The following is an 11628-nucleotide window of genomic DNA, read 5'->3' as shown; positions in this document are numbered from 1 at the left end:
TAAAAATGAGTATATGCCATCTTTTTATCTAAGAAAAATACCATATTAATTGCTATTTTTTGGAGTTGAAGTTTTCAGAGAAAAATAAAAAAAATTATAAAATCTTTTATTAATCTTCATGATTGATTTGGGTAAGTTATTGTGCTTTGTTTACTTTATGTTATTAAGATTTAATGATGATTATTGACTATATTTTAAAGGCTAAAAGTAGAGATTTGGGTTTTTAAAGATTAAAGGAGAAATTTTATTTTTGGATGAGATGTTATTATCTACAACGGTAAATTTAAATGGAATTCTGTATTAATGGTTAGATTGTTGACTATATAATGTTGCAGAGCTTATTGAATTTACTTTCCAACGAAATAAACGAAAGTTAATTTTGAATTTTCTATGAAAAGTTATCTAATTTTTACTTAAGGATATACAAGTTACGTAGCAATAGCATTGGTGATGAATTACAAAAATTGTCTTAAATCTTATAGAAAGAATTATAGATTAAGCCATATATATTTGGAAAGCTTATTGAGTTTGTTTTCTAACGATACAAGTGGAATAAAAGTTCGAGTTTCCTATGAATAAATATGTAATTTTTATTAAAAGGTATATATACATACTGTGTAGCAGCATATAACATAGATTGCAAAATTTGTTACAATTAATATATAAGGAAACTAAGACGTGGACCATAAATGGTTAGAAAGCTTATCAAATCTAGTTTTTACTGCATTAAAAAGATCTTAATTTCAAGTCGTATATCTTAAAATATGGTCGATTTAGTGAAAATAACGCAGGCTGCCATAATTAGTTAGTTAAGTTAATTCTTGAATAACTTAATTATTTTTAGTATAAATGGTCTCAAAAGGGTTGATTAAATTTTGATGTGTTGAAATGATCTTGAATAGGTCATTAATTATTTTGAGAGAAAAACTAAGTGATGGAATTGAAAGAAAGTAAGTAGAATTTCACACACTTCATTTGTTTTTGAATTTATGTATATATGTATGTTTCTAAATGAATGAATGTTTTATTTATTATTTTTGATGTATGAAAATAGAGTCAAGCATATAATTATTGTGTTTTTCTCTATATAAATGATGGATCGTGTTTATGAATGAAATGAGAAATTGGATTATGTTTAAATAATGATTTTAAAATAGTTATGTATTTACATCCCAAGGAAGTGGGATCATCGACACCAGAACTAGTTCTACAGCCTTGACTATCAGGTTATAGTAGTTAATGTAAGGCCTTGCTAGCGAGTTATAATAGTTACCAATGATCATAAGAATGAAATTGTCAATACGACTAATGTTTTTGGTTATAGCAGTGACTGTAGCTAACAATAAACTACTAATAATGGTGATTTTTTATGATAATAATTTTTAGAGATTGATCCATGATTTGGCTTTATTACGATATTTAAAAGACAACATATTTTGTAATCATTTATAAATTGAACTATTTTGATATTGATTTATGACCTACAAAGTATTTGACATCATGATGATTTTTAAAATATTTTGACATTATGATTTGACGAATATTTTAATTGACTTATATGATCTATATGAAAACAATACTTGATCTGGTAAAGTGTGTGAGGCTATACTTACTAAGCTATGGTTTACTCATTTTTCTTTTACTTTTTCTTTACAGATGAGTTAGTGATAGGTTTGCTTAGTTTATGTGATAAGCTAAAAGATCATATTGGGAAGATTATTTGGACATTGGAGACATTGTTGGCTAATGAGATCTTACAAAATGATTTAGTATTTTTATTAGTTTGCTTTTCGGAATATGGAGATTTCTCATGAGTTGAATTAAAGTTATGGATTTTTTTGAATAGATTATTTTATTGAAGAATTTTGGAATGATTAAGAAAAAAAAATTCATATTACTTTGGGGTTTTACTTTAAAGTAATATGGCTGTATTATGTCTTAGTCTCATGCGTGACGTAAATGGCATCAGAGCTTAAGTTGCAATCTCTATATAGATTATGATTTTTAGATTATGATAAGATTTTCTTTAAAAGCCTAAGTTATAATTTTTGGAAATTTTTTAAGAACTTAGGTTATGATCTTTGGAAATATCTAAAGAGGTTAAATTATGATAATTAGATTAACGGTGATTTTTTAAGAACTTAGTGCATGATCTTTAGATTGAAATAGATACTATTCAAGTATGATTATGTTCCAAATACTATGTGAAGATTTTTTAAAACTTAGATGATAGCCTCTAGATTACATGATAATTTTCTAAGGATTTAAATTTGATCCATATACTATATTGGTTAGTATAAGTAAAAGATTTGATAAATTTTGGAGTAATTAAAGTTTCAATGAATTTTGAGAAATCAATGATTTAATGAATTCTTGGAGTAATTATTTTGGTTGATAATTACATATTGCTTTTGAGATTTTGTAGTTACTTTTGAGATTTTGTAGTTAAAAGAATGTCTAATTACTTGATATGATGCAATTTTATAAGTTGAAAAGATTTTCAATATAACTTCTAATGATACATGTTTTATGAATTAAAAGATTATCAAAGAGAATGATTTAATCATTGAAGGTTTTCTAGGTTGAGAAAAGACATTTGATTTAATGAGATTTTGAAGTTATTTATTGAGTATTACATTAACCTGTAATCATAGGTTAAGATTGGAATAGAAATGTACATTGTTGGAATTAAAAGTATAAAATATTAGAGTTAGAATGAAATGATATTTTGAAATTTTGAAGTAATTATTTATGGGTTATAATGTTTGAAAATTTGTCTTGATGGATTTAGTCCGAAATACTATAGTTGTGGTAAATCATTTTATACACATAAAGAAGAATATTCATTTGATTTAGTTCTACATTTTTATTGAGAAAACATTTAAGGTTTGGTCATGCGAGTTGAACGTTTGTATAATTAATTTGAAATTTGATCATTAAATTCTTATTTGGGTTGTACTAATTTTTTTAATGGCTAAAGTGATTATTTTATAGTTATAGTTTCTAATTGAAGTATAATATTGGATTCATTCAAATTTTATATTTATGGAGAACATTGCCTATTGAGGTACAAGGTTGTGTACTTAGTAAGGAATTAAATTTATGAATAAAAATTAAAGTTGTGGTTATCTAACTAATTTAGTAAAGAAGTTGAGTTTGAAAGAGTAATTGATATACCAAAAAAATTTTTTTTTTGTTAACAATGATTTTTTTTTTAAATCTGACAAGTGTAAAAGATTGTTAATTTTATGATCAAGTCTTAATAATTAGTGATGATTTTATGTACTTGATAAAGCCGAGCATGTACTTGATTTTAGAGAAATTTGAAAAAAAAAACTTACGAATAATGTGATACATTCAGTTATTGTTTATAATTATACTTTCGGCACGAATTTAAGCATTTGGAGTTCTTATTGTTTAAATTCTATGAGAGAATTTTACTTATGAGTTATAATGCATAGGTTTTGATTTTGACTTACAGATGATAGCAATATATTTGTATAAGAAAAATTTAAGACATTATGATATTTGTGGGAATTATGGAGAATTAGTTATTATATAATAATTAGTCTGTTAAATTAGAAATGATAATATTTAAAATTATAGACAACTTGGCAACTAGAGATTTATGTTTGAATTTACATAATGTAAATTTATAGATATGATCTATTACATCGATTTCATATGTTTTATAATTGTTAATTGATATAAAAGAGTTATAAACCTTTATCCATTTCTAGCTATTGACTATAGTACACAACTTTCATTGTTCACACATCACATGTGGATTGGTGGATTTCTTATAGTGGTTGCTACTACGCATGCAGCCATTTTTATGGTAAAAGACTATGATCCAACTACTTGATACAACGATCTATTAGGTTAAGTCCTTAGGCATCGAGACGCAATCATATCACATCTCAACTGGTATGTATATTTCTAGCTTTCGTAGGTTTGGTTTGTATATCTTTTTGGTGACTAAAGGATTTGTTAATATTGTTATTCAACTTTAAGGTTGTTATGGTTATGAATATCTAATGTGAAACAAATTACATGAAATTTTATGGACATATGCTTTTATTGTTACAAAACAATGTTATGAAAGTTAATTTGTTAGAATTTTATTAGAAGAAAATATCAGAATGTGCAGTGGAAGCCTAATTTAATTTAAGTTCTAAATTTTTATGCTATTATTAGTTGAGAAAGTGATGAATTTTTAATAAATAAGGACTAATGGATTTTGGGTATGAATTTTTTGTGTTCTTTCTAGCTCTAAAGTTTTTATCATTAGTAGACATTCTTTTAAGCAGTGCTTATGTTGTGACTTGAAGAGAATTTTTTTTTTTTATAATAATAACCATAAGACAAACATTTAATGATTCATTTTGAGATTTTGTATGGAAGTAGATCTAAGTCTCAAAGTTATTGGGATAAAGAAAATGAAGAAAAACTTTTATTTCTTGAATTTATGGAACAAATGAATGATAAATTTTAGTTCATTAAAAAATAATTTAAAGTAAGCAAAAGAATTATGGTTGAATTTAGAGATAAGATTTCTAGCTTCAGGTGGTTAATCATTTGTTCTCAAATGTGTCATTATTAAATGTATTATGAGGATTATAAGGTAAAGAATGTTAAGTTTACATTACGTAAGGACATTTGAAATTTTTGGTAAAGTGAAAGAAATTCAATATAAAGAATCTTGCCACCTCAGATATCTATTATACATATTTTGTTACAAATATATGGTGAGAGAATATGTTCTTAATCCAAGCTATGTGATTAAATATGAGTATTTAGAACTTAAGATAATATAAGTTTTAACATATCGAAACTATCTTATTCGAATGGTTGATTGAAAAGAATAAGCTTTAAGATGGAATTGTTACCTTTGTAAAAGTTCAATAAAACAATCATACGATAAGTGAAGTGATTTCAGAAATGAAGAAATAAGATGTGGATGTAAATAAAGTTTCAAGAAGAAATTTTTTATAAAGAGAGAAGAATGTAATACCCCAGCCCAAATGATAATTGGGCTAGACTATTACTAAAGTCCATTAGATTGTTAAGAGATTAATTACTAAAAAAAAGTGGCAAATGCATTTTAGGAAAGAAAATCTAGTTATCGTAAAACTAAAAAGAAAAGTAGAGCTCTTCTTTCTCATCTTGGATAAGGTTAGATAGCCTAAAATATCAAGTTAAGGATCCAAAATCAGAGACTACAATTGAGTTAATCTCCTAAAGATGAGTATATGCCATCTTTTTATCTAAGAAAAATACCATGTTAATTGCTATTATTTGAAATTGAAGTTTCGAGAGAAAAATGAAAAAAATTATGAAATCTTTTATTAATCTTCATGATCAATTTGGGTAAATTATTGCACTTTATTTACTTCATGTTATTAAAATTTAATAATGATTATTGAGTGGATTTTAAAGGCTGAAAGTAGAGATTTACGTTTTAAAGATTAAAGGAGAAATTTTATTTTTGGATAAGATGCTATTATCTACCATAGTGAATTTAAATAAAATTCTATATTAATGGATAGATTATTACTATAAGTATTATACATTTTTGGAAAGCTTCTTGAATTTGCTTTCCAATGAAACAAACGAAAGTTGATTACGAATTTTTTATAGAGAGTTATCTAATTTTTACTTAAGGAGGTGCAAGTTGCATGATAACAGCATTACTGATGAATTACGAAAATTGTCTTAAATTTTATAGAAAGAATTACGGATTAAGCCAAATATGTTTGAAAGATTATTGAGTCTATTTTCCAACAGAACAAGCATAATGGTATTTTGAGTTTCCTATGAATAAATATGTAATTTTTTATTAGAATGTATACATGCTATCTCGTAGCAACATATGATGTGGCTTGAAAATTTTGTTACAATTAATATACAAGTAATTAAGAGGTGGGTCACATATGGTTAGAAAGCTTATCAAGTCTAGTTTCTAACACATTAAAAATATTTTAATTCTGAGTTGTATATCTTGAGATATGGTTAATTTAGTGAAAGTAACACATGCTGCCAGGATTAGTTAGTTGAGTTAATTCTTGAATAACTTAGTTGTTTTTAGTATAAATAGTCACAAAATGGGTTGATTAATTTCTGATGTGTTGAAATGATCTTGAATAGGCCATTAATTATTTTGGGGAAAAAACTAAGTTGTGAAATTGAAAGGAGTTAAGTAGAATTTCGCAGATTTTACTTATATTCGAATCTATGTATATATGTATATTTTTAAATGAATGAATGTTTTATTTATTCTTTTTGATGTATGAAAATAGGATCCACATATGATTATTTTGTGTTTCTCTATATAAATGATGGATCATATTTAAGAATTTTCATAATGGTATTTGGAACTGCTAGATAAATTTGAAAATAAAAAGAAGTCGTCATCAATCTTTTTTAGTTAAGTGTAATTGGCCACCTATTAAAACTTATTTTTTTTATAAAATTTTTAAAAATAATTAAAATTTTATCAAAAAGATAATTTTTTTGGGTTTACGAAAACATTTTAGGTTCAGAAATTAGTTTCGCATAGGGAAAGATTAACACTCTTGCAGTGCTAATTTAAAATGATACCAATTAATTATGTATTATTCTTTAATTTTGACTAAAATGATCTTAATTGTGGTATTTAAAAATTAATTTTCTTAATTTTTTATTGTAATAAGAAAACATATTTTATTTTTATTTTATCTATTTTATTCAAGAAAAATACTAGAATATTGTTATTGAAAGAATTCTTAAAATGGCCCAATATGTCGATAATATTGAAAGAATTTTTCTCACCTAGAGAATTTTCAGAAATTACTACTTGAACTTCTCAAATATCCCATTCTCAGTGGTTCATATTTATTATCAAAATTTATATTTAAAAATAGATTGTAGAATATCAAATAGTATTTTTTAAAACTTTATTTTTTTATACTAAAACAGGATATTGTTATAAAAAATTATTCTAAATGCTCCAGTACATTTGTAGCATTTTAGATAATTTTTCTTACTCTTTGGATTTCTTTAGGATCTCATGCTATGAAAATTTTCATTTACTTTTATAATCGATAAATAAAAGAAAATGCATATGGATTGATTCGTGATACTATTGCATGAAAATTCATTTTTAGGAATGAAAAATAAAAAGGAATTTGTTCATATTAAGAATCATTCTAAATATTCCAATTCTTAAGCAATATTTTTATAAAAATTTTCTTACCTAAGAAATTCTCAAAAATCACTACTCGAACTTCCAGAATCTCATTATTGGAAGATTTTTATTCAATTTTAATCTCTTTGAGTGTACATAATGCAACAGTTCTTACGTAATACAAATAATAAAAATAAATTTACAACATTTAAAATTTCCCAAATATTTGAATTTTGATATCACATTTCTTTTTTTAAAATTATTTTTTACATAAATATTTTATTATTTTTTATTTAAAACAAAAAATAAGCCAACATAAAATGAAAGAGATATAAGTTAAAAGTCATAAGAGACATTATAACTTTATTGGGTGAGTTTTGTGTTCAAATCTAGCCCTACATAAAATAAGTCAGGTGAACCAACATAAAATGGGCTTTGGGTCAAAAGCATGTGGGTCCAATTTGGCAAAAACCATTGGATCTAGTTATGGGCCAAGTGGATCCGGTTCGGGTCACCTTTTTTTTTAACATTATAAAACTTTTTTTTTTTAAATTCAATTCCTACATCTTTCAAAAAAAATTTTTTTCTTCATTAAAGAATCCAACCATTCCCTTTCAAAGGAAACCCAAAGCTAGATGCTAATGGCTTGACCGCCCATACTACTGCCACACACCACCATTTCTCATTGCCAACCATCGATCACTAGCATCGATGGGCTTTCTCTTTTGTCATTCTTTGTTTTTTGTTTCCTTTCTTTTTTCTTTTTTTTTGTAAGCTAAGATTGATTTTTATTTTTTTATTTTATTTTTTTTATAGGAAAGCTTAGTGCTAGGTTCTTCCCTCATGGAAGGATTGTATATTTCACTTTTAAAAATTTTTTGGGTTGCATTTTTAACGGTCGAATGACCTTTGGATTTTTTAGGTATGGTTTTAGCTTAAAATAATTTTCCTTTCTGTTGAAAATGGGGAACATTGGGCTAGTGCTACTGTTGTTGCAGGCAAGGTTGGGAGAGGATAAAGGTGGCTATGATTCAGGTGTTAGGTGTTGGGTTTGATCCTGAGTTGAAAGCAAGGGTTTGTAGTGTGGTTTTGATGTTTGAAACAAGGGCGACATGGCTATTGATTGTGGCACCGGGTCTACTTGGTGATGGTCGAATGAGGTTTTCAAGGGTTCTATTACTTAAGGGTGGGAAAGGTTGGGGCTAGCAAGGCCTAGCACTAATCTGGTATGGCTAAAAGGTTTAGTGATGGTCGAATAAGGTTTTTGAAGGTTTTATAGCTGAAAGGTAGAAAAGGCTAGGGCTAGCAAGGCATAGCACTAATCTGGTATGGCTAAAAGGTTTTGTGGTGTGGTTTTGATGTTTGAAACAAATGTGGTGTGGTGATTGATAGTGCTAATCTTGGTGATGGTCAAGGGACTTGGATTGGGGTATTACAAGTGACAGGGTTGTTTGCAAAGGGGTTGGTGTATCAGGGCTTGGTGCATATGGTGGGTGTGAGGGTAGGGCCTCTCTAGGTTAAGGATAAGTGTTGGCCTCAAGAAGGTATGGTGAAGGTAAAAAAATGGATGTTGGTTCTAGGCATGGATGAAAAACCTTTGGTTGGTGGTTGATGGGTTCTCATAGAGGGTTGGTACTGGGATAGTGTGGACTAAGGCTAGGGTTCTAATCAAAGAACCTTGGAATGGGGTCTAGCAAGGGCAAAGTGCTAAAAGGTTGGTGTGTTTATGTGTGCTGCATAGGTAAGGCTCTCTGGTTGAAGGGCTAGGTTAAGGGCTCATTGAGATTGGTTGCTTTTATAATGGCGTGCAGCTATGGAAGGGATTTTCTTAGGGTAGGCTGATGGAAGATAATCTAAGGTGGCTTGGTTAGAGGTTGTGCCACTGGGACTGGGCTTAGGACTGGTGGCTTGGACTTCATTTGGGGTTATGGTGTTTGTAGGCTGAAAGGTGTGATGCTCTAGGAAAGGGCTAGACAATGCTTTAAGGGGCCTAAGCTTCGTAGGTGCTCTTTGTTTTTAATCTACGAATCTTCATAAGAGACAAAAATTGCAGGGTTGGACAAAAATTACAGTAGAGAGTGTTGGCTTGTTATGGCCAGAATAGGCGATTTCATTCTTTAATGTAGTGGCTACCAACCATTCTTTCTAATTTTATTTTTCTTTTATTTTTGTTTGTTTCCTTTTTTTAAACAAAATAAAAATAAAAATAAATAATTGTAATAATAACAACAACAACAACAACAATAATAATAATATGAAATTGGGCTTAAAACTTAATTTGGGCCTAAGATTGAAGTTTGGGTCTTAAAAATCAATCTGAGCTCCTATTGGGCATTCAAGCCCAATTGATTGAATGTTGACCTAAGACTAAACCGACTTGGTTTTTCAAACTTGAACATTACACCAGATTGGATTTTAATGATTCCAAAATAATTAATACGAGGTAATCCCAAAATACGTTAATTCAATTAAAATGCTTAAATTAATCAAATTATTTGAATCAAATGTAAAACTCAAATAAAAGCCGAATTGATCCGAACAAAATTAAATGTCTATAACTGTCTCTCTTTACACATTACTGAGAATCATGAATAGGGTAAAGACATAGAAAACAATTTATCCAGAGTAACAATTCAAAACCTTTCAAATGTTTTTCTATCTTTTTTTTTTGTTTATTTTTTTTGTTTATTTTTTGTTTTTAATTTGACCATTTTAAAACAAATTTAAAAACTCTTTTACACAAGAATTCAACAACTTTTGAAAATAAAACAAAAAATCATACTCGAAGATCTTACAAATCTTGAAACTAAAACAGATTCAGCTAGGATGACTTATGAATCCTATCCGGAAGACTTAATACAAAACTCGATATCTTTGAATGCTCTTCGTATTAGAGACAGTAATGCTATGCGTATCAGAGACGTTGAAACTTTAAAAATTTAAAAAGTTTTGTCCTGAGGTCTTAGAAATTATGCTCGGAGATCTAACAAATCCCGAAATCTTTGAATGCTCATCGTATCAAAGGTATTGAAAATTTGAAAATTAAAAATATTTTGCTTGGAGGCCTTGAAAATTATGCTTGAAGGTCTTAGAGATAATGCCTGGAGGTTTTACAAATCTTAACATCTTTGAATGCTCCTCATATAAGAGTTGTTAATACTTTGAAATTTTAAAATATTTTATCCGAAAGTCTTACAAATCTCAACATCTTTGAATACTCCTTGTATCAGAGGTATTGAAACTTTAAAAATTTAAAATATTTTACCTGGAGGTCTTGGAGATTATCTTGGGTGCCAGCTTGGCTAGGCTTAGTTTGATCTAAATGCCAGCTAGGCTGGGCTTAGTTTGATTTGAATGCTAACTAAACTCGGCTTGGTTTGATTTGAGTGCGAGCTAGACTAGGCTTAATGTGCCAGCTAAACTGGACCTAAAGTGTCAACTAAATTAGGCTTAAAATCTCAATCTTACTAGCTAAACTAGGCCTAAATATCATCTGATCTAAGTTTGAATGCTAACTGATTTGGGCTTAGATCTTATCTTGTATTGTATCTCATCTTTTTCATTCATTTTTCAACAATCCCTCTACTTTTTACAGATAAGTTTTTTCTAACTCTTTAAACTTTTTTAACATTTTGGTCTCTTATCAAACTATTTTTTTTTTCTTATTTTTCTTTCATCTTTTTCATGATAAACTTTCTTCTCTCTTTTTTCGCCTTAAAATAAATATAGGCGACTTTTTTTATAATGCAAATGCCTATGTTCATATCATATAAAATGCTCCTACAAATAATTTTTTTATGATGCAGATGCGATGATGCAAATGCAAATATTTTTATTATGATGCAAATGTGAATGCCTTAGTTATGATACAAATTATGTAAATGCGAATTTTTTTTATGATACAGATGCAGGTGATGCGACTGTGAATATCTTTTTTATGATGTAGATGTAAATACAAATATCTTTCTCATGATGTATATACAAGTGTAAATTCAAGTAATGCAAATTCAAATATCTACTTTTTTTATATGCAGATCAAATATTTTTCCATGATACATATGTTAGTGTGAATGCAAGTAATGCAAATGCGAATTTTTTTTTTGCAACATCCAAAAGTTTCTCTGAAACAACCATTTGTTTTAGATAAAAAAAAATTAACATTTTAATATAAAATATTCTAAAATCAACCATTGTATTTATCAAAGTTAGTAAAAATCAAATAAGGATAAACAAATAATGCTCCCATTTTGCTTACTGAATTAAATAACAAGTAGGACAGCTTGTTCCATTTAATCCTAGTAATTTAAAAACAAGTGGGATATAAAAAAGGAAAAGAAGTGACGTATTGCTCCACTTTCAAAGACAATGGGAAAATACGAGTGTGATTCCTTTCAGGAAAAGCAATTGAAAATTCATGTGACATCCACTCAGGGAATAAAGATTCGGATTTAGGACGAAGAAAA

Source organism: Durio zibethinus, chromosome 4 (assembly GCF_047325235.1).
Source record: "Durio zibethinus cultivar Kanyao isolate XHJ-2024 chromosome 4, ASM4732523v1, whole genome shotgun sequence".
Taxonomy (NCBI): Eukaryota; Viridiplantae; Streptophyta; class Magnoliopsida; order Malvales; family Malvaceae; genus Durio; species Durio zibethinus.
This window is presented reverse-complemented; position numbering follows the sequence as displayed.